This window comes from Panthera tigris, chromosome C2 (assembly GCF_018350195.1).
Source record: "Panthera tigris isolate Pti1 chromosome C2, P.tigris_Pti1_mat1.1, whole genome shotgun sequence".
In the NCBI taxonomy this organism is placed as follows: domain Eukaryota; kingdom Metazoa; phylum Chordata; class Mammalia; order Carnivora; family Felidae; genus Panthera; species Panthera tigris.
In genome coordinates this window covers 70,251,156-70,278,951 of record NC_056668.1, presented here as the reverse complement: position 1 = coordinate 70,278,951, position 27,796 = coordinate 70,251,156, and the positions used below count along the sequence as shown (strand labels likewise).

General features: G+C 42.1%; 1 protein-coding gene across 7 annotated transcripts in view; it reads left to right on the top strand.

Annotated features, from left to right (window-relative positions):
• Window positions 1–248: 248 nt before the first annotated feature.
• ZNF148 (zinc finger protein 148) overlaps window positions 249–27,796 on the top strand; it is a 163,675-nt gene continuing 136,127 nt past the window's right edge. Inside the window, exons 1-6 of one of the 7 annotated variants that reach the window (XM_042998899.1) lie at window positions 249–514; window positions 1,668–1,779; window positions 5,261–5,407; window positions 14,367–14,458; window positions 16,895–17,024; window positions 17,780–17,853. The gene's annotated coding sequence lies outside the window, so the exon portion shown is untranslated. Of the gene's footprint in view, window positions 515–1,667; window positions 1,780–5,260; window positions 5,408–12,990; window positions 13,008–14,366; window positions 14,459–16,894; window positions 17,025–17,779; window positions 17,854–27,796 lie in introns of those variants that run through there. The other 6 variants (XM_042998895.1, XM_042998902.1, XM_042998894.1 and 3 more) reach the window with 6 other exon arrangements.

The window sequence follows — 27,796 nt, the reverse complement described above, 5'->3', positions numbered from 1 at the left end:
TTGTACTTCATCTCCTGGCCATATCGTATGCTTTGAAGTTAGGTGCAGGCATGTGTGATGGTTTAAAAATATCCATATGTTCTTTGATACTCTTCCCTTCAGGAGGTGGGGCTTAGGTTTGCCTATACGGTATGTGCTGGAGTTAATGACTCACTTAGAATAAGTAGAATATTCTGGAAGTGATGTTATATGACTCCTGAGACGAGGTCATAAAAGGTTTTCAGGCTTCCTTCTTGGGTTCTGTCTTGACTTGCTCATTCCAGGGGAAGCCAGCTGCCATGTCATGAGAACACTCAAGCAGCACTTTAGAGAGGCCCATGTGGCAAGGAATGGTGGCCTGCTGCCAACAACTAGTGTTAAATTGCCAGACATGTTAGTGAGTCACCTTAGGTCCCCCAGCTCCTGTCAACACTTCAAACGCCTGCGGCCCTGGCATCTTGACTGCAGCCTCGTGAGAGACCCTAGGCCAGAAACACCCAGCTAAGCTGCTCCCAGATTCCTGAATCCAGAAACTGTGTGAGATCATAAATATTTATTGTTTTCCATTAAGTTTTGGGGTTATCTGTCATACAGCAACACATAACTAATACCTTATGACTTGCTTTGGCCTGTGACGATGGACAGAAGTATTATTGCCAGGGAGAAGCCTTAAGGACAAGGTATAATCCTCTGTGTTCTTGTTCTAGTCAGTTTGCAGCTGGTGGCTGTGTCATTAGCCTGACCCTGGAGTGAGGACTGTGTCTGGGTCAGGGGCCCAGCAAGGCAAAGATGACATGGCAGAAGAGACGTTGAGGAATGTTTAAAGACAGAACCATCCACAAGCCTGACATCCTGCTCACACTTAGCAGAAAGCAACAGGGGGTGGTAAAACATCTCAGGCCAGTGTTAACACCCCAAATCTGAAGTGACGGGAGAGAGAGTAGTGGCCAGAATCAGGTGAGAGGTGTAGCTGTAGGAGAGGGCTACTTAACAGGACTGTAACCTTGGTAAAGAAATGCAGCTGCTGTCAGCTAAGAACCCTGTAGGGAGGGCCCTGGAGGCAGAACGCACCCGCCTCCCTTACCTCCTGCTGGTGCCTCCCACTGCCCAACCTGTGTAGTCTTAGGTCTTGGTGTTGCCACTATTTATAGGACTCTTTAAAAATGGTACCAAACAACAGTTCAGTCTTTTAGCTTTTTAGGGATGCAATTCGTAGCTTATTCATTTTGATGGTTCATTGAAAGGAAATTTTTCTTAGAATAGTTGCACCACTGAGGCTATTCTGAAGTTCTTCCATGGAAGGAGTGGACAGTATCTGCTTTAGATACTTTTTCACAAAGAATTATTTTCTTCCGTGTGAGATGGAATGTCAAGATGCCTATTGGCCTCCTCTTTGCCTGCACTTTAAAAGTCTTGCTCATGGAGATAGTGGCCTCCAATTTCAGAACAGTACATCTTTTCCCAAAAGGCCTTTCATCCTTCCATAAATACATATGATGGCCTGGCCCAGTCCTAAATCCAGTTAGAGGATTTGCACAGCAACCTCCCTCCCTCCAGAGCTGTGTTAGCTAATTCTAGGCTTTGAAGAGTCAGGAGTCTTTGCCAGAGAAAAGGCCAACTGAACGGGACTGAGTTTATAGGATAAATAAGTCAACTGCAAAGTCCTTGGGATTTGCTTGCTCTCACAGAGAACCTATGCCAGGTTGGAGTTCTCAAACCTCTCATTAGAGCCTTGTTATTCTAGTGAGGTCAGCCCTACCAAGTGTCCACCATCGAGGCATCCCTTCCTTGGAACTTCAGGTAGGTCATGATCAATCATGAATGCTGAAGATAAAATCCTTATTTCTTGAGAAATAATTATTGGCTCCTGCCTAATGTGGTCATTCTTGACATTTGTACCTATGTGGAGCAGTAGCTTTCTCTGATGGTTGTATAGGAAGTCCAAGTCATAATAGTTGTGAGGTAACATCAATTCTCTTTTGGGAACTTTCAATGAAACTGTATTGAGAATTTGAGGACAGTTGATGGATTAGTTTCCTAGAGCTGCTGTAACAAAGTACTATAAACTGGATGGCTTAAAACAACAGAAATTTATTTTCTCACACTTCTGATGGCTGGAAGTCCAAAATCCAGATCTTGGCAGGGCTGTGCTCCCTCTGAAGTCTCTAGAAGAGGATCCTTTCTTCCCTCTTCTAGCTTCTGGGAGCCTCAGGTGTTCCTTGGCTTGTAACAGCATCAATGCAATCTCTGCCTCCATCTTCACATGGTTGTTTTCCCTCCGTGTGTGTGTGTTTGTGTGTGTGTGTGTGTGTGTGTGTGTGTGTGTGTGTGTGTCTGTCTTCTTATGAGGACACCAGTCATACTGGATTAGAGCCCAGCCTACTCCAGTATGACCTCATCATAACTACCTCATGCAGAACATCTGCAACAACCCTATTTCCAAATAAAATCACATTCTGAGAGGGTTGGTATTTCAACATATCTTTTTTTTTTTTAATTTTTTTAACGTGTATTTATTTTTGAGACAGAGGGAGACAGAGCATGAACGGGGGAGGGTCAGAGAGAGGGAGACACAGAATCTGAAAGAGGCTCCAGGCTCTGAGCTGTCAGCCCAGAGCCCGACACGGGGCTCAAACTCACAGACCGCGAGATCATGACATGAGCCGAAGTTGGCCGCCTAACCGACTGAGCCACCCAGGCGCCCCTCAACAAAGCTTTTTGGTAGACACATTCAACCCTTAAGAGTAGACAAAATTTACAAGTACTGCATAGGCTTAGACCTGTCTTTTTTTTTTTTTTTCTTTTAGAGGGAGGGAGGGGGAGAGAGAGAGAGAGAGAGAGAGAGAGAGAGAAAGAGAGAGGGAGGAAGGGAGGGAGGGAGAGGGGGAGAATCTCAACCAGGCTCCATGCTCAGTGTGGAGCCTGATGCAGGGCTCAATTCCACAGTGCTGGATCATGATCCGAGCTGAAATTGAAAGTTGGCTGCTCAAATGACTGAGCCACCCAGGAATCCCAGCTTAGACCTGTCTTTAGAGCTCCTTGTTTGTTTGTTTTTTCAATGTTAACTTAAAAAAAATACCTGTTGGGGTGCCTGGGTGGCTCACTCGGTCAAGTGTCTGACTCTTGATCTTAGCTCAGATCATGAATTCACAAGTTCGTGAGTTCAGGCCCCGTGTCAGCCTTAGTGCTGACAGCAGGGAGCCAGCTTGGGAATCTCTCTTTCCCTGTTTCTCTGTACCATTCCCTCCCAAAATAAATAGATAAACTTAAGAAAGGGAAAAAAAAAACCTGTTGAGCAGAACTTACACAGACCCTCTTCTCTATAAGTTAGAAAAATATGTGATGTTCTGTTCTAAGACATCTAATATTGGAAAGAAGCAGTTTACTAATGTAGACTCTGGAAGAACTGGCCCCACATCAAATTAAAATAAAGGTGTGTCTGTGGGGGGTGGGGAGCATGGTAAGGGCTACTCATACTAGGATAAATATAGCCCATCTTCCTGGAGCACCAATTTTGTTAGAACTTTTAAGGGGGAAACACATTTTTATGTATAACACATTATGAAACAGACTGTAAAATTCACATGGATTTTAAATATAAATTGCAAATCTTCAAAGAAATTTTAGCTTACAGCTGGCCTTTTTGGGCTACAACCTCTTCTCACCCGCCCCCAGCTCGTATTCACGTGAGGGTGCTTTCATGGCAAAGCCGAGGAAGCACGGGATCTGAAAGTGCCTTGCTGGTGGTAGAGCTCCACATTTGAGAGGAAGACAGCAACATGACCAGAAGACAAAGTACCCAGACCCTGCCTTTCAGCTGTTTGCATAAGTACCTTCCCTAGGTTAAGAACAGCTAACTCGCCCCGTGCGTTTATGGCAGGTTCACAGAGAGCTGCTTAGGCGAATGGGTTTGACAAAATTTCTTTATAAACTGTTTAGAGAAAATAAGGGATCTGAGCATCCAGTTCCAACGTGTGGGGAGTAGAGGATATGTTTCCCATACCAATAAGCCATTCTCCAACACCAGCTGAATGTGCTATGATTCAACTCAGTTCTGGCACTATCTACTTGGAGATAGTGTCATACCCCCCTAGGTTAAGGGCTCAGTCCCACAAGACTGTTCCCAATCCCACCACTTCAGAGGCAAGTCACTAGCCCAGGTTAAGCCCAGGCTATCACCTGTGCTTCTGACTGACAAGCTGTAAATTGGAGGTTCCAGCAACCCTTCCTTGCATTCAATTAATTTGCCAGAATGGCCCACAGAACTCAGGGAAAGCTTTTATTTGCTAGGTTGCTGGTTTATTATGGAAGGCTATAACTCAGGAACAGGTGAAAGAGATGCATAAGACAAGGTATGGGTAGGGGCAAGGAGCCTCCATGCCCTCTGGGTGCACCACTCTCCCCTCCTCTCCATGTGTTCACTAACCCAGAAGCTCTCTGAACCCTGTCCTTTTGGGTTTTTATGGAGGGTTCATTACATAGACATGGTTGATTAAATCATTACCCACTGACAACTGATTTGCCCTCCATCCCTTCTCCTCTCTTCCAGGTCAGGACATACTAAAAGCTCTAATCACATGGTTGGTTCTTTTGGTAACCAGCCCCCCATCTTTAGGGACTTTCCAAAAGTCACCGCATTAACATAAAGTCAGTTGTGGTTGAAATGGATTTGTTACAAATAACAAAACACTCATTTCACTTCACAGCCCTGAGTAATTTCAGAAACTGAGGACAAGACCAAATATTACAACAAAAGATGCTCTTATTTCTCTTATAGTTCAGGAAATTCCAAAGGTTTGGACAGTTCTGTGCCAGAAATGGGGATGAAGACCAAACATGTACTTCCTATTATGAATCACAATATCACAGACAGTCTTCAGTGTTCCTTGATGCCCTTTATATGAGGATTCACATAATCAATTCCTGCTTGATTTAAAACAATTTTTAATGTTTATTTATTTTTGTGAGAGAGAGGGGGAGAGAGAGAGAGAGTGAGCAGGGGAGGGGCAGAGAGAGAGGGAGACACAGAATCTGAAGCAGGCTCTAGGCTCTAAGCTGTCAGCACAGAGCCCGATGCGGGGCTAGAACTCACGAACCGTGAGATCATGACCTGAGCCAAAATTGGACACTCGACCAACTAAGCCATGCAGGTGTCCCTGTTCCTGCTTGATTTTAGATCCCAGAAAAAGCTGCCTCCACAGAAGAATTAGTTAGAATTCTTTGCCTTATTGGACAATGAAAATTATGTAAGTGATTGTGTTTCTTTTTGCTTCATTGCCAGATACCTTAAAACCAAATTTCTGAGATCTTATAATACGTCAACTCTGATGCCAGAAAATGCCTGCTCCTTCTGCCACCTTCAGATGGACTCTGAGCTGTTTCTTTCCTATACGTCAAGTCTTGTTTGGTGTGGTAAACACCCACTCAGGTAGAGAGCAGGGCACAAATTATACTGAAAACATTTCTTCAATCAGGTTTTAAAGGATGTGATCAATTTACAACTAAAATTCAGATCTAAGACCAAAAAACTACTAATACAGACTAAAAGACAAGTCAAGCCCTAGAAAGGAACAGCTCCTGAATATTATTTTTTTAAAAGGAAAATCTATGTACATTCACATTGTTTTGCTATTATAAACAATGCTGCAATGAATACTTTTATGTGTATAATTCTCCGATTAGTTCTTTAAGGTATATTTCTAGAAATGAAATTATTGTCCTTATGGTGTAATGATTTTCAAGAGCAAGTCAATTTGCTGTGTCTATTAGGATGTTTTGGGTCACATGAGAGGAAGTATAGCACAGTGGTTGAGACTGGACTCCAGAGTTTAAATTCTGGTTCCACTGGCTTCTGCCTGGCTTCAAATTCTCATTTCACTACTGAGTAGAATTAAAAGTTTACTTTGAGAGATAATAGTAAACACAATGGTGTACTCAGCCAAAAAGCAGAATTAAAAAGAAATAGCAAGGGAACATAAAAACTGGAAAGCATAAAACAAAATGAAAGAAGCAAGCCCAAATAAAACCATTACGAAAATGAATGTAGATGAGTGAAGCTTGCCTTGAGTAAACGACAGTGATTCTCAAATTGGGTCAACTATCAAATGAGAGACTGACTGCTTCTCACCTGAAGCTTACTCTTTATGGTGAAATCTGGCCATCATATCCAACTCACCACTGTCTCTGTTCTTGTCATGAAATGTAGATGGCCACTCAATCCAATGGAGTCTCTTCAGACCTTGTCTTTCTTAACCTCTTGGAAATATTTGGCGCTATTAGCCAAACCTGTACTCCTGACATAGGCTTCTATAAAGCTCCATTTTTCCTGTCTCTCTGACTACTACTTCTAAGTGTCTTTTTCCTGTGCCCATCCCTTAAATGTTGGTACTGTTCCTCAGGGGCTGCCCTGGGTGCTTTTTTTCTCCTTCTTTCTGTAAGCACTCCCAGAGCTTTAGTTACAACTCACATGCTGATGGATCCCAAATCTAGAATTCCAGTCCAGGTCTCACGAGAGATCCTGAGCTCCAGATCTGTATATCCAATTGCATATTGGATATTTCTATTTAGGAATTTTTTAGGAACCTCAAAATTCCACACTGCCCAACTGAACTTGTCATTTCTCCTATCTCTTTCTCCTGTTACTAGTAAATGGCACCACCTGGTTGCTAAAATCAGAAGCCTGGGATCCAGCTTTGAATCCCTCTCCCTTAACCGCCCACCTCAAATAGACGAGACTTTCCTAAATATTTTTCAAAGTCCACTTGCTTCCTGGCAAGCTCACCACCAACACCCTCTTCTGACCCACCATGCTCTCTTGCCTGGCTAACTGAATAGCTCCCCCAATGGCCTCCCTACCTTTGGCCGTGCCACCCTACAACCTAGTGTCCACTGTGCTGCAGAATGCTGCTTCTCTCACAAAAACATTGACCATGACACTTCCATGCTTATCCTTCAGAGACAGTCCCTTTGGGACTGGCCACTGAATTTCTTTTGTCTGGAGTGTGCCTTGCTCTTCTCACACTCAGGCCTTTGCACAGCTGTTTTCTTTCTCTAAAACATGACTTGCAATTCTCTTCTTAGCTTACCTCCTCCTATTCTTTACATCTCAGATTCAATGTCACTTTTTCGGGAAAATCTAAAGTAGTTTAGGGTTCCTGGCCATGTGCTTTGTTAAATAAATCACCATACAATTTCTTTACCGTTTACCGCAAAAGTGTTGACATTTCGTAATTGTCCTGTTTCCCTGCAGGACTGCAAGGTCCATGAAGACAAAAACTGTGTCTAAGTTTTTCACCACCATGCACCCTAGCATATACCACTGTGCCCAGTAATCATTAGATTCTCAGTAAATAGTTATTGAATGCATAGGAAGACATACAAGGATGTGTCCTCTCCACATTGCACAAAATGGCAGAAAAACCTAGAAAATATAGCATTTTCTAATCTGAGGGGATAAGTTCAATGAACTTCCTATGCAGTGCAGTCATTAGGACTGTCATGGTAAAAAAATATTCAGTGACATATGGAAAGACGTTTCTCATACATTGTTAGGTGAAAATGACAGTGTTACATATGTATAGCCTGGTCGTGTTTTTGCTCTTGTGTTTTTAATTTTCCCTTAGAATTCTTTATTACATGCATTTACCTTTCTATTTATTTCGTAATTTTTCTTCTCAGCTTGTTTTCTTCCTGTGACTGTCGGCTCATGTTTTATGAAAGACATCTCTTCTTCCATTCTATCAAGGACACTAAACAATTTCCCGGTATTTTCTTCCTGTATCCTGCAGTAGCCTGCATTTTCAGGGATTTAGTCCCTTCCTCTTGTTATCTAGGAAGGAAGGGATTTGTCCTTCCTCTTATTCAGTAGCATTTTTTCATGGGCTCCATTTTTTTCTCTTTTTACTTACTTAGATTGAATGAAACAATTATCTCCTGCTTGGGAGATAATAGCATCCTTTTCTTAGATCAACAGCTTGAGAGGAGGTTGGTGTGAATGGTTCCCAGTGAAATTCTGAGTTCTAGCGGACTCTAGTACAGCTTTGCTCACTGAGGTGACGTCTTCTTCAACACCTACTGCCTGGCTCTTTGATTCTATGACCCCATATGGTACATGACAATTTCAATTCCTTTTCCATTAAAAGGAATCCAGGCTTCTAGGGGAAATGGAGGATTCCAGGTCTAGGTTGGAAACACGCAAAATAAACTTGAACATCTCATCATACCAGATAGTGAAGATTATGCATCAAAAGGATTCAGAGACCAATTTGAAGGTGCTTTCAATGCCAATGATGAATAATTTGAATATCAGTGAGGATAATTGCAATGGATCAAAACACATCACATAATTAAATCCATGCATTGACAATACCGCCGCCCCCTCAAGCCCTGATTGGTCTCTGTGGAAGGGTGCTAGAGACCAGCCCATTATTTTAAATAAAGGTAGGAAATCAAGCATTGATGTAGCCTTTCCTGTATGAACTGTATCACTGAGAAACCAAATACAGATTGTAGGGGAGTTACTTTTTATAGAAGTATCACAGTTGATAAATGAAGGAAAGATAGAATTACAATCATTGGCAACCCGTAAGGTAATAATGGCTCTAGGCTTGAATCATCAACAGCTACTAACATCACAAAGAAAGAGTTGCAACCAGACATTAAGGGACTCCTGGTGGAAGAACACAGCAACACCTATAAAGTAGACTTACCAAAAATATCTAACCTGACCAAGCCTCTAGGTTCAATTCCCTTTTACAGGAAATTCAGAGGATAGAGGAACATGCTAAACATTTTGCCACCAACAACATGAGGATGCAATCATCGAAAGCCAGATTGCAGGAAACTCCACCTGCTTCCCTCAACAAACAATTTCCTAGGGGATATATAATGGTAGAGGGAGAATGTATAGAATCTAAAAAGATGTATCCCCAATGTACGGACCTTATTTGGATCCTGAGTCAAACAAACTGTCTTAAAAAGTCATGATATTTATCAAACAATTGAAAACTTGAGCACTGACTGGATTTCTTACAATATATTTTTTTAATTTTTTTTTAACGTTTATTTATTTTTGAGACAGAGAGAGACAGAGCATGGATGGGGGAGGGTCAGAGAGAGGGAGACACAGAATCTGAAAGAGGCTCCAGGCTCTGAGCTGTCAGCACAGAGCCTGACGCGGGGCTCGAACTCACGGGCCGTGAGATCATGACCTGAGCTGAAGTCGGCCACTCAACCGACTGAGCCACCCAGGCACCCCAAGGATTTCTTACAATATTAAGAAATTATATGAACTGCTGGGGTAATAGTGATACTGTATTAATGTGAAAAAATTATTTATTTTTAAAAATACATGTAAAATATTTACAGATGAAATGATATGATATTGAGAGTCTGTTTCAAGTGGGGAGTGAATAGAATATAAAAGAAACAAGATTGGCCATGAGTTGATAATTGTTGAACTGTGTGATAGGAACACCTTAGAGGCTGTTACTCATTGTACCATTCTGTTGATTTTCCACATCTGACATTGTCTATAATAAAAAGTTTTAAAAATTGCAATAATCCCAAAACAGTCAGTGAAATAACCTCTTTCACCGAGGGACCTGCAATGGGTCCCATCCTGCCCCAGTTACATTCTTCACTCAGCATCTACTGCTAACATCAAGACAAGTCAAAATTACCTTGAAAATCCTTTAAATTTCCCATGAAGTAATTAAATAAGGTATTGTTCTTCGTAAGCCTTGTAGAGTGATTCTTATGTACATCAGCATTTGAAAAACAGATCAACAGGGGTGCCCGGGGTGGCTCAGTCAGTTAAGCATTCAACTTTGGCTCAGGTCATGATCTCACAGCTAGTGAGTTGGAACCCCACATTGGGCTCTGTGCTGACAGCTCAGAGCCTGGAGCGTTCTTTGGGTTCTCTCTCTCTCTCTCTCTCTTTCTCTTACTCTTACTCTCACTCTCTCAAAAATAAATAATAAACATTTAGAAATTTTAAAAAAAGAGAAAGAAAAACAGATGAACAAAAGGAAGATCCAAAAACCTGGCATACTTTCACTTGTTTTCCCGAATACTGCTCTTTCTTGCTTTACCTCCTACCTAGCTAGTTTTTTTGCGGCTTTCCTGTCATCCCCCTCTAAATGTTGGGGTGCCCTAGGGACCAGTTTTTGGATCTCTTTTCTATCTACTCTAACTTCCTAGTGAATTCATCAAGTCTTTTTGCTTTAAATAATGTCTACAAACTGATGACTCCCATATTTCTATCTCTAGCCCAGAATCATTCCCCTGAATGCCAGATTAATTTATCCAATTGCCTGCTTGACATGTCCATCTGGATGTCTAGTAAGCATCTCAAATTAACATATTTGAAATAGAATTCTTGATTTCTAAATCCTTCCCATCTTGCTCCCTCTCCAGTGCTCCTCTTCCCTATAAATGGCACCAGTTGCTCAGGCCCAAAGATAGAGTTGTCCTTAATGCCCTCTTTTCTTCAATTCCTATATTCAATCTTTCATTAAATCCTATTTGTTCTTCTTTAAAATAAATCCAGAATCCAATCACTTCTCACCACTCTTGCCTGGTTTATTCCCATGGTTTTGCAACTGGTCTCCTGACTTCCACTCTTGCCCCGCTGTTTCTTCTCAAACCTAGCAACCTAGTGGTCTTACATAGATCATGTTACTGCTCTTCTCCAAATCTGACCCTTGTGTTCCATCTCAGAGGAAAATCCGAAGTCTTGAAGTGGGTTACAAAAGCTTTCAAAATATTGTGCAGTGAACTCCACTATTTTCCTCTACCCAACCAGCCCTCTGATCTTGTGTCTATTATCGGTTTCATTGACTTTGCCCCAGCTCCGTTGACTTCACTGCTGTTCCTTGAACATGCCCAGTGCCCCGCCACCCCAAGAGCTCTATCTTCCTTGGTTCTTTGCTCAGTTCTCACATTATAACCTCCCATAACACACACACACACGCACGCACGTGTGCTTCTTAGCACTACTTCCCCCACTTATTCAACTTTATTTTTTCTATAACACTTATCCTCTGGTACACTACATATTTCTTATTTATTACCCGTCTTCTCTATGGGAACGTAAACAATCTAAGAACTGGAAATGTATTTTGTTCACTGTTGTATTCCCACTACCTACAATAGTTCTTGGTACATGGAGAGAGACCCACAGTATTACTTGAATGGATAAATCGGTGAAGGAAGGGACAAGAAGAAAATCTAGATGTAGACGGGTAGGCATGAGACATTTAAGATACCTTTCAAATCCCAGTAACAAGTGGGGGGTGGGTGGGGAATTTGGAGGTGCTTCTGCTTGTCACCAGGTTTACTCCATCTCATTTTAGTATACAAACTCCTCCAGGGGCACCTGAATGGCTCAGTGGGTTAAGCCTCCCAACTCTTGATTTTGGCTCAGGTCATAATTTCATGGTTTGTGCTTTCAAGTCCTGCGTGGGGCTCTGCGCTGACAGTATGGAGCCTGCTTGAGATTCTCTCTCTCTCTCTCTCTCTCTCTCCCTCTCCCTCTCTGCTCCCCCCTCTCAAAATAAATAAACAAACTTAAAAAAACCCGCAAAACTCCAAAGCTGCCATGTTGTGATATGCTCTATGGAGAAGCTTATATCCCAAGGAATGAAGGGATCCTCATCCTTCCAACAAATCCCTCCAACAACCCCATGAGTGAGGAAGGACGTAGGTCCTTCCTTTTTGAGCCTTAAGATGACTATGGATGGCTTTGCGAGAAACCTATAGCCAGGGGACCCAGCTAAGCCATTCCTGGACTCTGACCCGCAGGAACTATGGGGAAAAAATGTTGTTTTAAGCCCCTATGTTTTGGGGTAGTTTGTTACACAGCAATAGTTAGCAAGACAGAATTTGGGTTGGTGACTAGACCAGAAATTCCTTGAAAGCAGTGACTGTTTACTCAGCGCTTGCCAGATGAATATTTTTTAAATGACTGGATGACTTGGAGTTTTAATCTTTTTCTGTGTCTGTGTGTATTTTAGGGGAGAGTTGGGGAAAGCTACATCAGGCGGCTGCTAACTAGATGCTACTTTAAATGTAGTGTCTGTCTCAGTCTTGCCTATTCCTCTCTAATCCTGCCATCCCCATTAAGTGAACCTGTCAGAGGTTGTGATGATGTGGACGGAGTGGGGTTTCCTAAACAAGTGATCACTTTCCACCTAGTGTAAGATGCATATTTCAGAGATAGACGTAAGCAGAGAGGGAATGATTATTATCAATGACAATGGCCCCTTGATTAGAAATCTGAATGCTGCTCTTCTTAGACCATAACCTGTAGTTAACACGCACAGGTTATTGTTACAGATCGAGTTGCTTGAATATCTCCCTCTTCAGTTAAGATGTACATCCCTAGAGGTGTGGTCCCTAGGGAACAATCTCCACGGTATAAATGATGCATCACAGAGGGGACATTTCTAGAGCCCATGATGCTAGTGCCCAGGTCGCCAGCATTTAATCCCTCATTTTGAATCTCAGCCAGAGAATGTGACAAATACAAGAGATTCAATACGTTAACTCTTAGGTCCAAGCATCTGATTTTTCCACATGCACATCGACACAGGCAATACCTACATTGAGACATAGTGAATTCCTTTCATCAGAAAGCTGACCGAGCCTCAAAGTAAAAATTCCTTATTGTACCAGTCAGAAGCTCAGGGAGAACTGCTCAGTTCTGCCAAGTCATGTGGTCTGCGGCCAAGCTGACAGGGAAACTAAAAAGCGTCGGATGTGAACATTTCCCTTTATACCCAGGTCTCTTCTAGGTGGATAATGGGAAAGCTCAGGAGAAAGATGGTTAGTTTGGAATCTTTTGACTGAGTCTCACATTCCATATTCCAAGAAAGAATCTCTCTACTCTCTGTGGGGTGTGTTCTAGGGCCCTGGGGTTTGGGAGAATGCAGCTGCTTGGCTTTTTTTCTACTCAAATTTGTATGCTTCTCTAGCAGATGATTGCTAACACTGCCGGGGCTGGACAAGCCTAGTTCTAATTTTTCGAGGTACAAAAAAAAAAGATTTTCTCATCTGCTTTCTCTGAGGAGGGTTTGGTGATGCATCACCCAGCTGGGCAGGGCGGAGTGTTCTGTAATTGCTAAAACTAGGATTATGCAAGGGTGTGGGGGGATGGGCTTGAGGCCTGGAGCACAGGAAGTGGATTTGAGAGGGGCTACCCCTGGATAGGAGTGGATTAATTAGTATAACTAATAGCAGGGTGCCCCTGGGTTGGTGGAGGCAGCTCTGTGTAGGGGGATGGAGGCTAGGGAACTCTGACAATGGGAGAGTTTAGGCTGAGTGGTTAGTGGTAGATCCAAGGCTTCGTATATATCGACCTGTCTTTGTCCTGCTGCCCAGTCGCTCTCCAGGTTAACATGTGAAGTTGTTGAGGTCTTCCTCTGCTGGTGTCCAAGCATGTATATGAAGCTCTAGGGAAACCAGAATTTGGAAATCAATACTTTATTTATTTTCAAGTCATCTGGGTAGTTTCTGGAGTTCTGTCTGGGCCCTGGCTATCACCTGATTCATTTATTCACATATTCACCCACTGAATAAATTTCTTGAGCACCCCCTTTGTGGCAGATGCTATTCTACAAGAGTGGGGAAGAGCCATGAGGTCTGTATGTCTGTGGAGTTTACTTTTGTGTGGAGATGATATGGATTTAGCACCATCCAGAAGGATGGGTCCTGCTGGCTCATCAACTCCCATGGGCAGTTCTATTCCAATGTCAGCACAGATGTGATTTTCCGAGTGGATAGCTATTCTTGAATATAAACAGCTGTGCATCGGCGTGTCAAAAAGCTTCTTTAAAGGAATGCTTTCTCTTGTCTGAGACTTTGAGGCTTCAGAGAAAGACATTTTCATCCAGACATCAGGAAGCTCTGGGTTGACAAGGGCACCCAAGAGAAACGCTCAGAACACCTGCAGCTGAGTTTAGCTTGACTATAACCCCACCAATTTTGTCATTTGAGATGTAAAAACATCTCTCAACCTCCACCCCACCCTCACTCCACCATCATTGTTGGGTCTATTGGACTTGAGACACGAGGTCTATGGAGAATCAAAACAACAGATTTAAGGAACTGATTCATTCCTGAATGGTGTTTTGGAAAATGACAGCATTGTTAAGCCTCTAGAACCCAGGTAAACTGGTTTGATCTGAAATGGTGTCTGGGAGGAACGTGGGGTCAAATGGCAGCTCTCGAACCTTCAAGAACAGCTTCTCACCTCTGGCTGTGCATTAGAGTGAGCCAGAGAACTTTAAAACTTACCCATACTAGACTCCAATGCAGCCAAGTTAAATCAGTGGCTCTGAGTAGGGGGCCTGGCCATTTACTTCACTTTTTTTCTTTTTTTTTTAAAGCTCCCAGTGATGCTGATATGCAGCCAGATTTGGGAACCACTCCTCTAGAGTGTTCTAGATGGCAAGCAGGCCTAATCTATCAGAGAGCAAAGGTAAGTTAAACAGGCTGCTTGTACATGCCGGAGGGACTTTCAAGCTCACCAGTAAGTCGGTCAATAGGTCTAAATTTCAAAAGCAAATTTCCAAAGTTCAAGTCACTTCTCCTGTGGCTAGAAACCTTTAAAAGTTTAGCAAACTTTTAGTTCCAAAGCAGATTTGAAGTTTAAAATTTAAAGCTGACAAGCTGTGTCATCCCGCAGAAAGGAATATTTTAAATTCCTGGAGAGCATGTCAGAATTTCAAAGGATAATAATAATAGGTAAAAGCTGACTGATGTCTAGAGCCAAGCAGGCAGCAAGGTTTAACAGTCTTACAGTTCCCCCAAACCTCCGGGCTCTCTCTCCATCTTCTTCGTAGAAATAAACAATGATGGGTTTGGAAGGCCAGCCCTTACCCAACAAAAGAATCCTGTCTGGAACATCTCTGCTGGAGGGCCAGCTAATCCTGCTAGTACAATTTAAATAAAGAGGCACTTATTGTGTCCTAGAACAGTCTGTACTGCTTTAGTATAGCTGGGTTTGTGTAAGAAATGTACATCTTTGGGTTGGGCTGAAAAGTACAAGTGTGCCTCATCAGTCCCCGTTCTGCCCCTCTTCCAGGGCTGGACTACTTATGGCGGCCATGTCCACTCCCCATGTCCTCTCTTCTCTAGCCTGTGTCCTCACTTTCTCTGACCTTTCTAGGCATAAGATGATTTCTAGACCCCTTGCCACGTGGTGGTTCTCTCAGATCTGTCACTATGACATCCAGAACCAAACGCTGGGTATGAAATCTCAGATGCATCAAGGAGTGTCGTGGCAAGATTCACACACAAAACCACTACAGTCTAATTTCTCCATAATGAGAAGGGGAGGCCAGGCCCAGGCTGGAGCATGCCAGAGTGGGGACTCTGGAATGGTCTGAGCTAGGCCTTTGAGAGCCGTAGATCTGAAGTGATCATAACTGTGTGGTCAGAGGAGGACAGACAAGATTTAGCACCAATTTGTAACAAAAGATTAGACATAAACACCACTTTGTAGTTTTAGTACAATTACTCCTTTAATTTTTGTTAGTAAACATCTTGAAAACGTGTGGTCTGCTCTGTGTGTTGTCTTTGTCGTATGGAAAAGAGGGGCTTCATAGATGGAAAACAATGAAAAGGGAGGTAAGAAAGTGCTCCCTTTGTGATGGGCGGAAAGAATCCCCATTGGTCCCTCTGCAATGCTGGCTGGTGTCAAACAAACTGGGTGGTCCCCAGCCAAAACCTGCTAGAATAATCTAGAAGGCAGGAAGGGATTGAGACCAATAGCTGATGTTGGTATGAGTGCCTTGCTCCCCTGAAGAGAACATCAGCAGGCTCGGTGTTCTAGGAGAGCATAGTGGAGGCCGAGGTAATGCCCCAAATATGTTCATCAAAAGCCACTCCTCTTGAGGAAGGAAGAAGACAGTTGTCTTAGCTCCCTTACACACCTGTTTTTGTCTCGTGCCAGGGAGTCGGGGCTTTCACAGATACTTTAAAGAATGTCTTGTCTTAGAAAGAGACAAGTTCAGAGAGATTTCCAAGGGGTAGAAGACCAGAGGCAGCTTTGTCCTTCAGAAGGTGAAGGCTGGTTGGAAAGCTGGCAGTCTGGAGGTGAGGATAAAAGCAGGCACACTGTTTCCTCGTGTTAGAGCCAGAAAGAGGAATTGTAATTAGAAATGAGGTAATCATTCTGCTGGCTTGTAATTCCTGCAGTTGTAATAGTTTGAACCCGGAGAGTCTCCCTCTGCAGTGAAGATGTTCTGTGTCTCACCACAGAATGGGCTTGTTTCAGAAGGAGACTCAGGGGAGGGCCAAGGTCTCAAGCGGTCACGGGGTTGGGACCTTCCTACAGGAGGGGGCCACCAGGCCTATGTTGACACTGGCCCAGGGAGCAGCCACTAGCTCTTAGTCATTCTGTTTGTTTAGTTCTGAATACATCACCACATACAGTGACTTTATAATAAAAGGCTTTCTGATTTTGTGGGGTTTGCTGGCTGATAAGGTGACATCTGATATGATTTTCTCCCTCTTACTTCGTCATCTTCCTGGATATAATCTTCTGAAATACAAAGTAGAGACAAGAAATAATTAATACATAAACTGAGGATGGGGGATTGAGGGGAGGTTGTTTCTCTGTCTGAAATATCTGGATTCCTGAGCTCTGTCATGGCTTGCCCGACATCTGAAACCTTGTGACAGATGGCATTTGGAAACAAATACACACAAAGAACTTCCCTCAATGGATATTTTCCTTTTAGGGGAAAAAAACCCCACCTATTATTGATGCTATTTCTTTAAACTAGAGGCAGTTAACATTTAACCTGAGTGGTTAATCTCCTCTAATTACTCTAACAAAGGACCTAGATACTGCCCAATAAAACCCACAGCATCTCCAAAATTCCAGGGATATAACATTCTCATGTTTTAGAGGAGATGGAAGCTGGTTTGGAAATGGCATCTGTTGAAACGAATGTCAGCCTGCAAGGAATTATACTGCCTGAAGAGGAATTTAAATGTCCTGAGCCTGTGCAAGTATCCGAAGTGACGGAATGCGAAAGGTGCTTGTTCGTTCACTCATTCATATATTCATTTATTCATTTACTTAACAAGTATTTATTGAGAGCCAACTGTGTCCACAGTGTGTATTTGGCTTCCCAGGTTAGAAAGAGCTCTGCCATCAGATTCTAACTTTGTAGGAGAGAGAGTGCATATTCACTAACCTTCTCCTGAGATGCAGGGTGGCCCCAGCTGATCGGATGCTGGTCTGGCAAATGGAGCATCACTCTTAGATGCTTGTGGGCTCCCAGCAGCCTTCACATTTGGAAACACAGTTATGGAGGCAGATGATCTCACCCACATGACTGGGTATTGGGGCCACCTGAACCCAAGCTTGTTCCACTTCCCTGCTCTCCACATTAAAATGTCTCTGTATCTTTACACATTGTCTTCTCCTTCCCTCTGGTTTCAGAGAAAGCAGTGTCCAAGGCTGACCTCTCCAGCTGTCCTCACCCTCTCCAGCATCTGGTCTTTCTTTCTCCCCTCTTGATTTTTTCTGTATTCCATTTAACATACCTAGTTCTCCCCCTCTTGTACAGACCATCTCCCTCTTCTGCTCTTCCTCCAAATACCATCATTTCCTCTATTTCCAGTGAGCACCAACCTTCTCACATGGTACTTCCTCCTCTCTGTGCACTCCATCCTCTCCCTGCAAACTCCCTACAGCCCCCTGGATGAAACTAACTGCAAAAGTGACCAATGACCTCTATGACAGAGAGTTGTGTCCCAATGTCTGTTGATCTTTTTATTCCTTTAGAAATGGAACCCATCAGTTTTAGCTGAGTACCAGACTGCCCAGCCAACAGTGGCATTTTCCAGGTTCCCGTGCTGGTAGGTGTTGCCATGTATGTGACTTCTGGGTATTCCCTTGAAAGGATGGGGCATGCCATCCACTTTTCCTTTTTATCTTCATCCTGTGGAGGGATGACAGGAACAAGTAATTTTAGATCTGAGATAGAAACCTTAGGCTCAAGATGGCAGAACCAGACAAGACAGAAGGAGCATGGGTCCCCAATAAGATGGCATGGCCATATTAGTCCTGAAGCGTTTATGCTGGACGGTTGTGTGAGAGGAAATACACTTCACACTATTGTTTTGGCCTTATTATTGAAGCCAAATCTGTTTTCTTACAGAATAACCACATCTTATCAATGCAAGCTGCTTCAAATTGCCAATTCCAATGTCCATTTCTCAGCCCCTACTCTTCTAGATTTCTCTGCAGCACTGGGCACTGTAGATGCCCTTTCTTTCTGAAGCTTTCTCCTCCTTCTGCTCCCCTGCTATTGCACAAGCCTGATTCCCTCCCCACCCCTCTGATTGTTCTTTCTTTATGTATCTCAGCAGCTTCCCACTCTCTCTCTGTCCTTTAACTGTGGCCCTTCTCCATTGATTTTCCCTCCTTTAGTAAGCTGATTCCAGCTCATAATTTCAACCCTTTCTTCAGACCTTACTAGCACTGCCTGGGTCTGCCTCCTGGACAGGTGCAGATACTGAGCACATAGCAGTATGGTGGGATGGTTAAGAGCACAGACTCTGGAGCCAGACTGTCCTCTTTGAATCCCAGCTCTGCCACTTTATACTGTGGAATCTTGGAAAAGTTACTTAACCTCTCTCTGCCTCAGTTTCCTCACAGATGAAAGGAAGACAATAAGATGATTTCTCTCAAAGGGTTGTGGTGAGGATTAAGTGGTTTATAGATGTTCAGTGCAGAGAGCCTAGCACCTGGAAAGAGCTCTGTGAGTGTTAACTCTTGTTATTGTTGGCATTCACACCTGAGGACACAGGTCTCAGTCCCGAAGCAAGCCATGGCTGGCCCAGACATTACCTCAGAGTCACAATACCCCATGGTGGCTAGAAACGTGATTGGATTTTCCTGCCTGCTGGGCTCTCATTTCCTCCCACTCTGGTCTCTGGCAATTATAAGATAGTTTTATTCCCCTCTGTGTCAATGATTTTTGGACACCCACACCCAGTCCTGACACTCCACTGGAGCCCCCCAGTACTGCCTCTGAAACAGTCCACGGCTGGGGCACCTGGGACCCATCCTTCTCATCACTGTCAAAGCTGCCTAGATGGGCCCTGCTTACTTGGTGGAATCACAGGCCTTGTGCTCTGGGGCTGATTGACTATAATTCCTATAACACTACTGAGCATTTTTACTAGGAAGTTTCTCTTTCTTTCCCCCTGAGTAATTACGGCACCAGACTTGTGTAGATTAGTAGGGAGACCCATTTCGAGAATCACACTGATCCTAATTCAAATCCAAGCTACTCCACTAGAGTTGGAGAAATTCCTAACCTATTCAGAGTTGTAGAACACACAACTCATAAATATCTTAAGTAAAACTAGATGCATTTGGGCGATGCTCATAGGGAACTTGGGCATAGGAAGGAGTCAATACATTTTTTTCTCTCGTATTTTACAAGCAATCCTTACTGCATTCACTTTTACTTATATTTTGCATTTATTTTCCTGTTCACCTGTGTGAGATAATGGAGCACTTGAATTGGCTTGTGCCCTCTCTACAGGGGAGGCTTGCTATTGGTGAGTGTGGGAACAGTGCAATAACTCAAAAAGTTTAATGTTAAATTTACATCAAGCTGATTCCTGAAATGAATTTAAGTGACCTTTTAAGAGAGGTTGGCTCGCCTCCTTCCTAGCCATGCTGAGGCTTACAGGAGGGGTAGTCAGTTTTTCATCTGGCTATACCCAAAGCCAGCCCAGAAACAGCTTTGTTTTTCTGTTTCTTACAAGAATTGTTACTGAAAGGTAGGTCACTGCCACCTAGCTCTGGTGCTTTATGCTTCTGAAGTGTCATGACTGATGCAGGGCTGGGGAAAATAAGTAGTTGTTTATATACCCTGTGCCTGGGGAAAATACAAAACAGAAACAAACATAGGTTTAAAAATCAAATAGGTTCTTTTCTTTCTCCCCAAGTAAGAGCTTGATTTCCTTAATAAAAATAAGCTAACTTCTCCAACACTGGCAGTGAAGGAAGGCTTCAAATATCACATGGGATATACTTGTGCCAAAAATTATTTATTGTTTACTTGAAATTCAAATTTAACAACGGATCTTACATTTTCTCTGGTAAACCATAACTAGGAGGGCAAGGAAAACTGGAGGGGGTGACGGGGTCTATGTGCGAAGGAGGCAGAGGAAAATACAGACACTGTGGGCAGGCCGATGTCCACTTGGTGACATAGGCAGGATCCCTGTGGACTGATGATTTTAGTATGTGGAGCAGCTCTCGCTGTTGCTGGGTTTGAAGGCAGGACTCTGCGCCATTGTGGGCTGGTGGGTTTGGGTTTTGTTTGCTTTCCTGCTTAGAGAGAGCGCCCGATGGAGGTCTCTATCACCCCACCATCCTCAGAGAGCAAGACTCCTCATTCACTCCTACCCAGATCTGTTTGTTCTTTGAAGCGCCTTCTGAGGAAAGGAACATTGAGGGAGAAAGAAGAGATATGCAGCAAAATGCCTAAAGTATAACCTAATCTGGGCCAAATGTAGCCCACAGGATCCTAAAAATGAGACACGTGGGCACCTAGCCTCTAATTACACAGTAAGAATGACGCAGATTGGCCACAGCTCGAGGTTGCCAGAGAGTATCCAAAACCAGACGTTTCTTTTCTTATGGGAAATGAGGAAGCAGTCACTTTGGAGATGGTGGGGTGGAGAGAAGGCAGTATTCTTGTCAGTATGAACATGCTGTTTTGTTTCTACCTACCTAATATAGTTGTTGTGAGGTTTAAAGGATCCAAAATGGTCTGTATGTGGTAAAATGAAATCAAAACAAAGGAACTCAACATCACTAGTTATTAGGAAAAATGCAAATTAAAACCACGATACCACCCACCACCTACTTTCTAGGATGACAGAGATTAAATTACAAAACAAAACAAAAATCTGACAACACCAGGCGCTAGCTAGGTTGTAGAGGGTGTAGGTCAACGATACTACATGGTACAGTCACTTTGGAAAGCAATTTGGCGGTTTCTTACAAAGTTAAACATGCATTCACCATAGTACCCAGAAATCGCGCTCCTGGTGTTAAACTTGTTTATTCCAAGAGAAACAAAAGCATGTGTCCGCGCAAAGCCCTTTATGCTAATTTTTATAACGGCTTTATTCATAATAGCCCAACAACTGGAAACAACCAAATTCTGTGAACTGGTAAATGAACAGACTGTCGTACATATCAACCACGGAATACTACTCAGCAATAAAAAGGAGCAAAGCTACTGATGCGTGCAAATCATAGTGAAATTGCAAAAGCATTATGAAAGTAAAGAAGCCAGACTCAAAGGCTACATGCTCTGCGATTCCATTTACATGACACTTTGAAAAGGCCAAAACAATGACAGGGACAGAAAGTAGATCAATGTGGTGGGGATTTTTCTACCAAAGGGTATGGGGGAATCTGGGGCATGATGAAACCGATACCCTGATTGTGTGTGGTTACACAGTTGTGCAGATTTGTCAAAACTCACTGAACTGTACATTTAAAAAGGATGATTTCACTCTATCTAAATTAACTCACTAAACCTGACTTTAAAAAAGCCCTAAGGTATTTTTATTAAGATATTATTATCACTTATGTTCATGTGAGCTAATATTTGAGTATTTAATATGTGCCAGCCACTATGCTATACATTTCGTATATATGTGTGTATATATACATATATATCTGTATATATATATATATATATATATATATATATATGGTTAGAGGGTTATTAGATGAAGAAACTAAGGCTCACAGAGGTTAAGAAACTTGCTCAAGTCCATAGAGGTGCTAAGAGGAGCTCAAGAGCTGAAGTTTGAACCCAGGTACATCTAATTCCAGAACCATCACATCTTCCTGCCCTAGTCCAAGACGTCAGCACAATCAACTCTCATATGTCTAGTTAGGACTTCTCAGCCTTGGCACAACTGACATCTGGATGCGTTTTTGTTTTGGAGGGCTGTTCTGTGCATTGTAGGATGTTTAGCAGTATCCCTGGTCTCTACCCACTAGCTGCCAGTAGTACCCCCTCAGTTGTAACAGCCAAAAATATCTCCAGACATGGCCAAATGTACCCTGGCGGCAAAGTTTCCCCTACCCCATCCCAACTCCCCCTCGAAAACACTGAGATTTCAGTGAGACTGTCCCAAAGAGAGTCCTGTGTGGAGCCCCTGGGAAGGTTGAAGATTCAGAGAAGATATCTGGCATGTTTTGGTAGCTGGGGCTTAGACTTAAGTGAAGAATTTGGGCAGTAGTAAATCCTCAAAAGATAATTAATTCTACCTAAATCTCATATGATGAAATACATATGGAGATGAACATAGGAACACCAAGATGAAACTGTGAAGTTTCATGACAAATATTTATGTCAAAATGCATGGTTTCCTTCCTATGCAGTCATTCTGGGAAGGTTTATGCTTGGGCCAGAAGTGCCCCACTATCTAGGTTGGTGCTGAGGCTGCCTTTGAGAACCGCCTCTGCTTTGAAATCTCTACTTATGCCAAGTCTTCATCTTTTGGAAACAACTAGCAGTTACCAAAGATGGTGGATAAGGTGAGTAATCAACCTGGGTGATTATGTTTTTTCTCAAAAAGAAGATGTGACCACAGAAGAACTCTGTGGTCTATCACCATATATAAAAATTAACTCAAAATGGATCAACAACCCAAATGTAAGAGCTAAAACATATAGTTTTATAGCTAAAACTCTTCGAAAACATAGGTGTAAATTCTTGTGACCTTATATTAGGCAATGTTTTTAAAACTATCACACCAAAAGCACAAGCAATTCAAAAAAATAGATAATTTGGATTTCATCAAAATTAAAAGCTTTTGCGCTTCAAATAGCACTATCAAGAAGGTAAAAAGACAATCCACTGAATGGAAGATATTTGCAAGTCACATATCTGATAAAGGATTAATATCCAGTATATATAAAGAACCCTTACCCTGCAACAATAAAAAGACAAATACTCCGATTTTAATTTTTTTTAATGTTAATTTATTATTTTGAGAGAGAGAGAGAGAGAGCATGAGCAGGGGAGGGGCAGAGAGAGGGAGACACAGAATCTGAAGCAGGCTCCAGGCTCTGAGCTGTCAGCACAGAGCCCTATGCGGAGCTCAAACCCACCAACTGTGAGATCATGACCTGAGTCAAAGACACCTAACTGACTGAGCCACCCAGCCACCCCGCAAATACTCTGATTTTAAAATGGGCAAAGGAAACACACATTTCTTCAAAGAAGATATGCAAGTGGAAAATAAGCATGTGAAAAGATGCTCAACATTATTAGTTGTCAAGGACATGCAAATTAAAACCACAATGAGATACCACATCATCATACCCACTAGGATGGCTACACCAAATGTTGACAAAGATATGGAACAATTGGAGCCTTCATACATTGTTGATGGGAATGTAAAATAGTGCTGTTGCTGTAGAAAAGAATGACAATTCCTCAAAAAGTTAAACATAGAGTTAACATATGACTCAGCAATTTTTTTCAAATTAAAAAAAATTTTTAATGTTTATTCATTTTTGAAAGACAGATGAAGCAAAGGGTGGGGGCAGAGAGAGAGGGAGACACAGAATCGGAAGCACGCTCCAGGCTCTGAGCTGTCATCACAGAATCTGATGTGGGGCTCGCGCGTATGAACCACAAGATCATGACATGAGCCAAAGTCATGACACTTAACCACCTGAACCACCCAAGCTCCCCATGACTCAGCAATTTGATTTTTAGATGTATAACCCAGAGAAATGAGAACACATGTCCACAACAGAAACTTGTACAGGAATGTTCAGAGCAACAATATCAATAGTAGCAAAAAGATGGGAACAACCCAAAAGTCTGCCAACTGATGAATGGATAAACAAATTGTGATACACTCATCCCATGGACTATTATTTAGCCATAAGAAGGAATAAAGTACTGTTACACGTTATAACATGGATGAGCCTTGAAAATATTATATGATTCCACTTGTATGAAATGTCCAGCTGGAATAGCCAAATTCATAGAGGCAGAGAGCAGATTAGTGGTCCCTGGGGATTGGAAGGAAGGGGTAGAGGGGAATGACTGCTAATGCGTATAGGGCTTCTGTATGGGGTGATGAAACATTCTGGGTTAGAAGTGGTGATGGTTGCACAACTTTGTGAATGCACCAAAAAACTGAATTATACACTTTAAAAGGGTGAATTTTGTGGTGAGTGAATTATATCTCAATTATTTATTTCCTCAATTGTTTAAAAAAATAACTCTGTAAGGTGACTATTATCTCTGTTTTACATAAAAGAAAACTCAGTTTCAGAGGCAACAAATTATTCTAAGTTGCTGAATAAAATGTGAAAATTTGCCTTCGCACCTCCAAGCTCTAGCAAACTAGAAGCAGTATTTGCTTCTCAGTCCTTTTTATGTAGTCGTGTGTGTGTGTGTGTGATATAAATGTAATATAAATCATGTTATACTTATTGTTCTACACCTTGCTGGTTATTTTTATTTTATGTTTTACTTTAGTTATCAATCTATGCATATATGGACACTATATATACAGAGAGAGACAGAGACAAAGACAGAGAGACCGAGACAATGAGAGAAAGGAGTTCTTAGTATTCATAGAATGAACATGCCAGAATTTCTTTAATTACTTCCTCTCTTGGTGGATATTTCAGCCCATCTATTCTGTAAACAGTGTGTTTATTCCCCAGAGTTTCACCGTTTTAGCCCACTACTCTTCTCACTCCTACCCACTCTCCCTGGATTATCTCTCCTTCACTCTCATGTTACCCCCTATCCAATGAGATCTCCCCAGTACCTCCATTAGATAAGAGGGTGCCACCCTAGATTGTGTACTTTTGAGGTCCCTGCACATGCAAACATACACGGTGTAAGTTGACTGAGGACTACCTAGGCACCACTGTCATTCAGGATCCAGTACAGGTACAATGTGACCCATATCTTGAAACATCCCCTATACCAACTAGTGCTGTTCAGGTCCCTGGGGAAATACTTCTCCTCATCTCTTGCCCTGTGTTCCCCCCCCAAAAAGCAACTGCCTCCAAATTTATGTTTCTGACATTGGAGATGGATACTGCTTCTGAGTTCAGAGAGGATTTGAGCAGAGTAAGTATTTAGACAATTAACTTGTCAACTCCTTCTTAGACTGTGTAATAGATAATTGCATAACAAAGTGTTTCCCAGTAGTGCTGAACGTCATTTTCTTGCTTCTTTTCACATTCTAAATTGTAATTCTCTTGGTATTCACAATAGTTGCACAGAATGATGGAGGAACATTGTACTATATTAAACAATATTATTGTTAATCATACAAACTAGTTAATAGGATTATTTTAAATTTGTGTGTATGGTAAGGTCTAGGCACACATAAGTGAAGCTATGGAAATAACCAACCAGATGGCTTGTGGTAAATTGTTTGCAAAGAGAGCTGTCAATAATTCTTCCCATCCCTGTCCACTCATGCCATTTCTCCCATCAAGAACTAGAGACTGGGGTGCCAGGCTGTCTCAGTCAGTGGAGCATATGACTCTTGGTCTCAGGGTTATGAGTTCAAGCCCCATGTTGGGCATGGAGCCTAGTTAAAAAAAAAAAAAAGTAGGGTCCGTTTCTCTCCATTTGAATCTGGGATGACTTTATAACTTGCCTTGACCAGTAGATTGGGACAGAAGTGGCTGAGTCATTTCAGGGGCTGAGCCTTAGGCCTAGCAGCTTTCTGCTTTCCTGCTGGGATCCAGCCATAATGCAAGGAAGCCACATTCATTCAGACTACTGAATGATGAGAAAACCATGTAGAGAGAGAGAGAGAGAGAGATCCTGACCTCCTAGCTATTCCCTCAAAGGCCCCAGACATGTGAATGAGGTCATCTTAGACCTCCTAGCTCCCACTGAGCCACCCCATGACTACAGTCTCATGAATGAGCCCAAGGGAGACCAGTGGAACTGGCAGCCAACACATAGAATAAGAAATTAATAGATCATTATTTTTAACCACTAAGTTTTGAGGTACTTTGTCATGCAGCAAAAGATAACTAAAATCTGAACATCGCTAGAGTTGAGAATAATTCTATCTTAATAACAATATTCAATAAGATTTAAATTGTCAGAAAATTAAAGCTTTCAAATTTAAATAGTTTTGATTTAAATGGTTGATACTAATTATAATTTGTATTTTGCTTTTTAATTTTAACAGTTTTGAATAGTTTAGAAGAAAATAACTTTGAAAAACTTACATGAAAGATAATTTTTAAATCCTTACATTTCTTTGATTTATATTTTTCATGACAATTTATTTAAAATTTTGTGTACTTTTAGTAGTTACATTTATTTTGTTAGCACTTTGAATCACTGTTATCCACTGAATACAAATTATGTGAAAATCTTCATTATAACATTACTGAAAATTTTGCTGAAATGAAGGCATGAAAAAATAAATTTCATGGAGTAAATAAACAGCAATTCATGAATTATGTGTATATTTTATGACTCATCCAACTGCCAACCCATCAAGAGAACTCCCAAGGTGTCTTTGTCATTTTGCCAATGTTCAGTCATATAAAAGCCATTGCTTTATGCATGATTTAAAATTTTTCATCATTATGTAGGTATGTGTATCAAGGTAAATGGAGACAGTATTTTTACAGTAAGTTAGTTTGATTTATAACTCTTTAATATTTAGGTCTATGTTGTATGGTAACTTGTACTCTTGTCTCAGGCCCTGCAAATGTTAGGGACAGACTTGTCTCTGTCATGGCCTGTCCTTCAACCACCTGACACGTATTTATCTACTAGATAGTCCCACCTGTTTGCCTAAAAGAACTTCAGAATCATCTTGTCCAAAACTAAATTCACCATCTTTCTCTACCATACCTCCTTCTTCTTCTGGCGATTTCTCTGTCAGTCACCCAAGCTAGAATCCCAGACGACATCCTGGGTTTCTGCACCCTGTTACTCTTCCTCAACTTTCTAAATAATTCTGTCATCTGCCCCAGTTTGGACCTTGAGAGGCAGTATCACTCTGGACAGTGCTTGCTGCTCAAACTTCAGAGTTATCTGGAGGGTGAGTGTGTTCAAACACAAGTTACTGAGGCTCTGCCCTCAGAGTTTCAGATTCACTAGGTCTGGGGTAGGACCCGCTCATTTGCATTTCTAATAAGTTCCTGTCAGCTGTTACTGCTGGTCTGGGGCTGCACTTTGAGACCCATTGGCCTACAGGTTGATCTAAAATTTTACTCTTCTTATGTATCGTGTGACCTTAGGTGAGTTCCTTATTTTCTCCAAGACTGTTTCTTGGTCTATATAATGGTGATAAAGGTCTTACCTTTGAGAGCTGAATTAAATGAGATAATATAGGTAAAGCACTCAATACAATAAGACTGTGCAAGTAAGGGCTTAATAAAAGAAGGTGTATGTAGAGAAGAAGAGAAGGTGGTTATTCAGTCCTTACCATCTTCTCTTGGACTTACTACTGGCCTTCTCCATCCCTTATCGAACCATCTGCATGATTTGTCTCTGACCACAATCCTTTCCTTTCTACTCATGCCTGCCCCAAAACATTTAAATATGTTCAAATCTTCAATTTGTAAAAAGCCTGTCATCCGGCTTTGACTCCATTCCTTCCTTCAGCCACCCTATCTCTATCCTTTTCTTCATATCTAAGCATCTTGAAAGAATTGTTTAGGATTGCTCTCTCTACTTCTTCCATTCAAACTCACTTCTCAGTGTAGTATGGTCTGGACTTTGCTTCCACAGTCCCC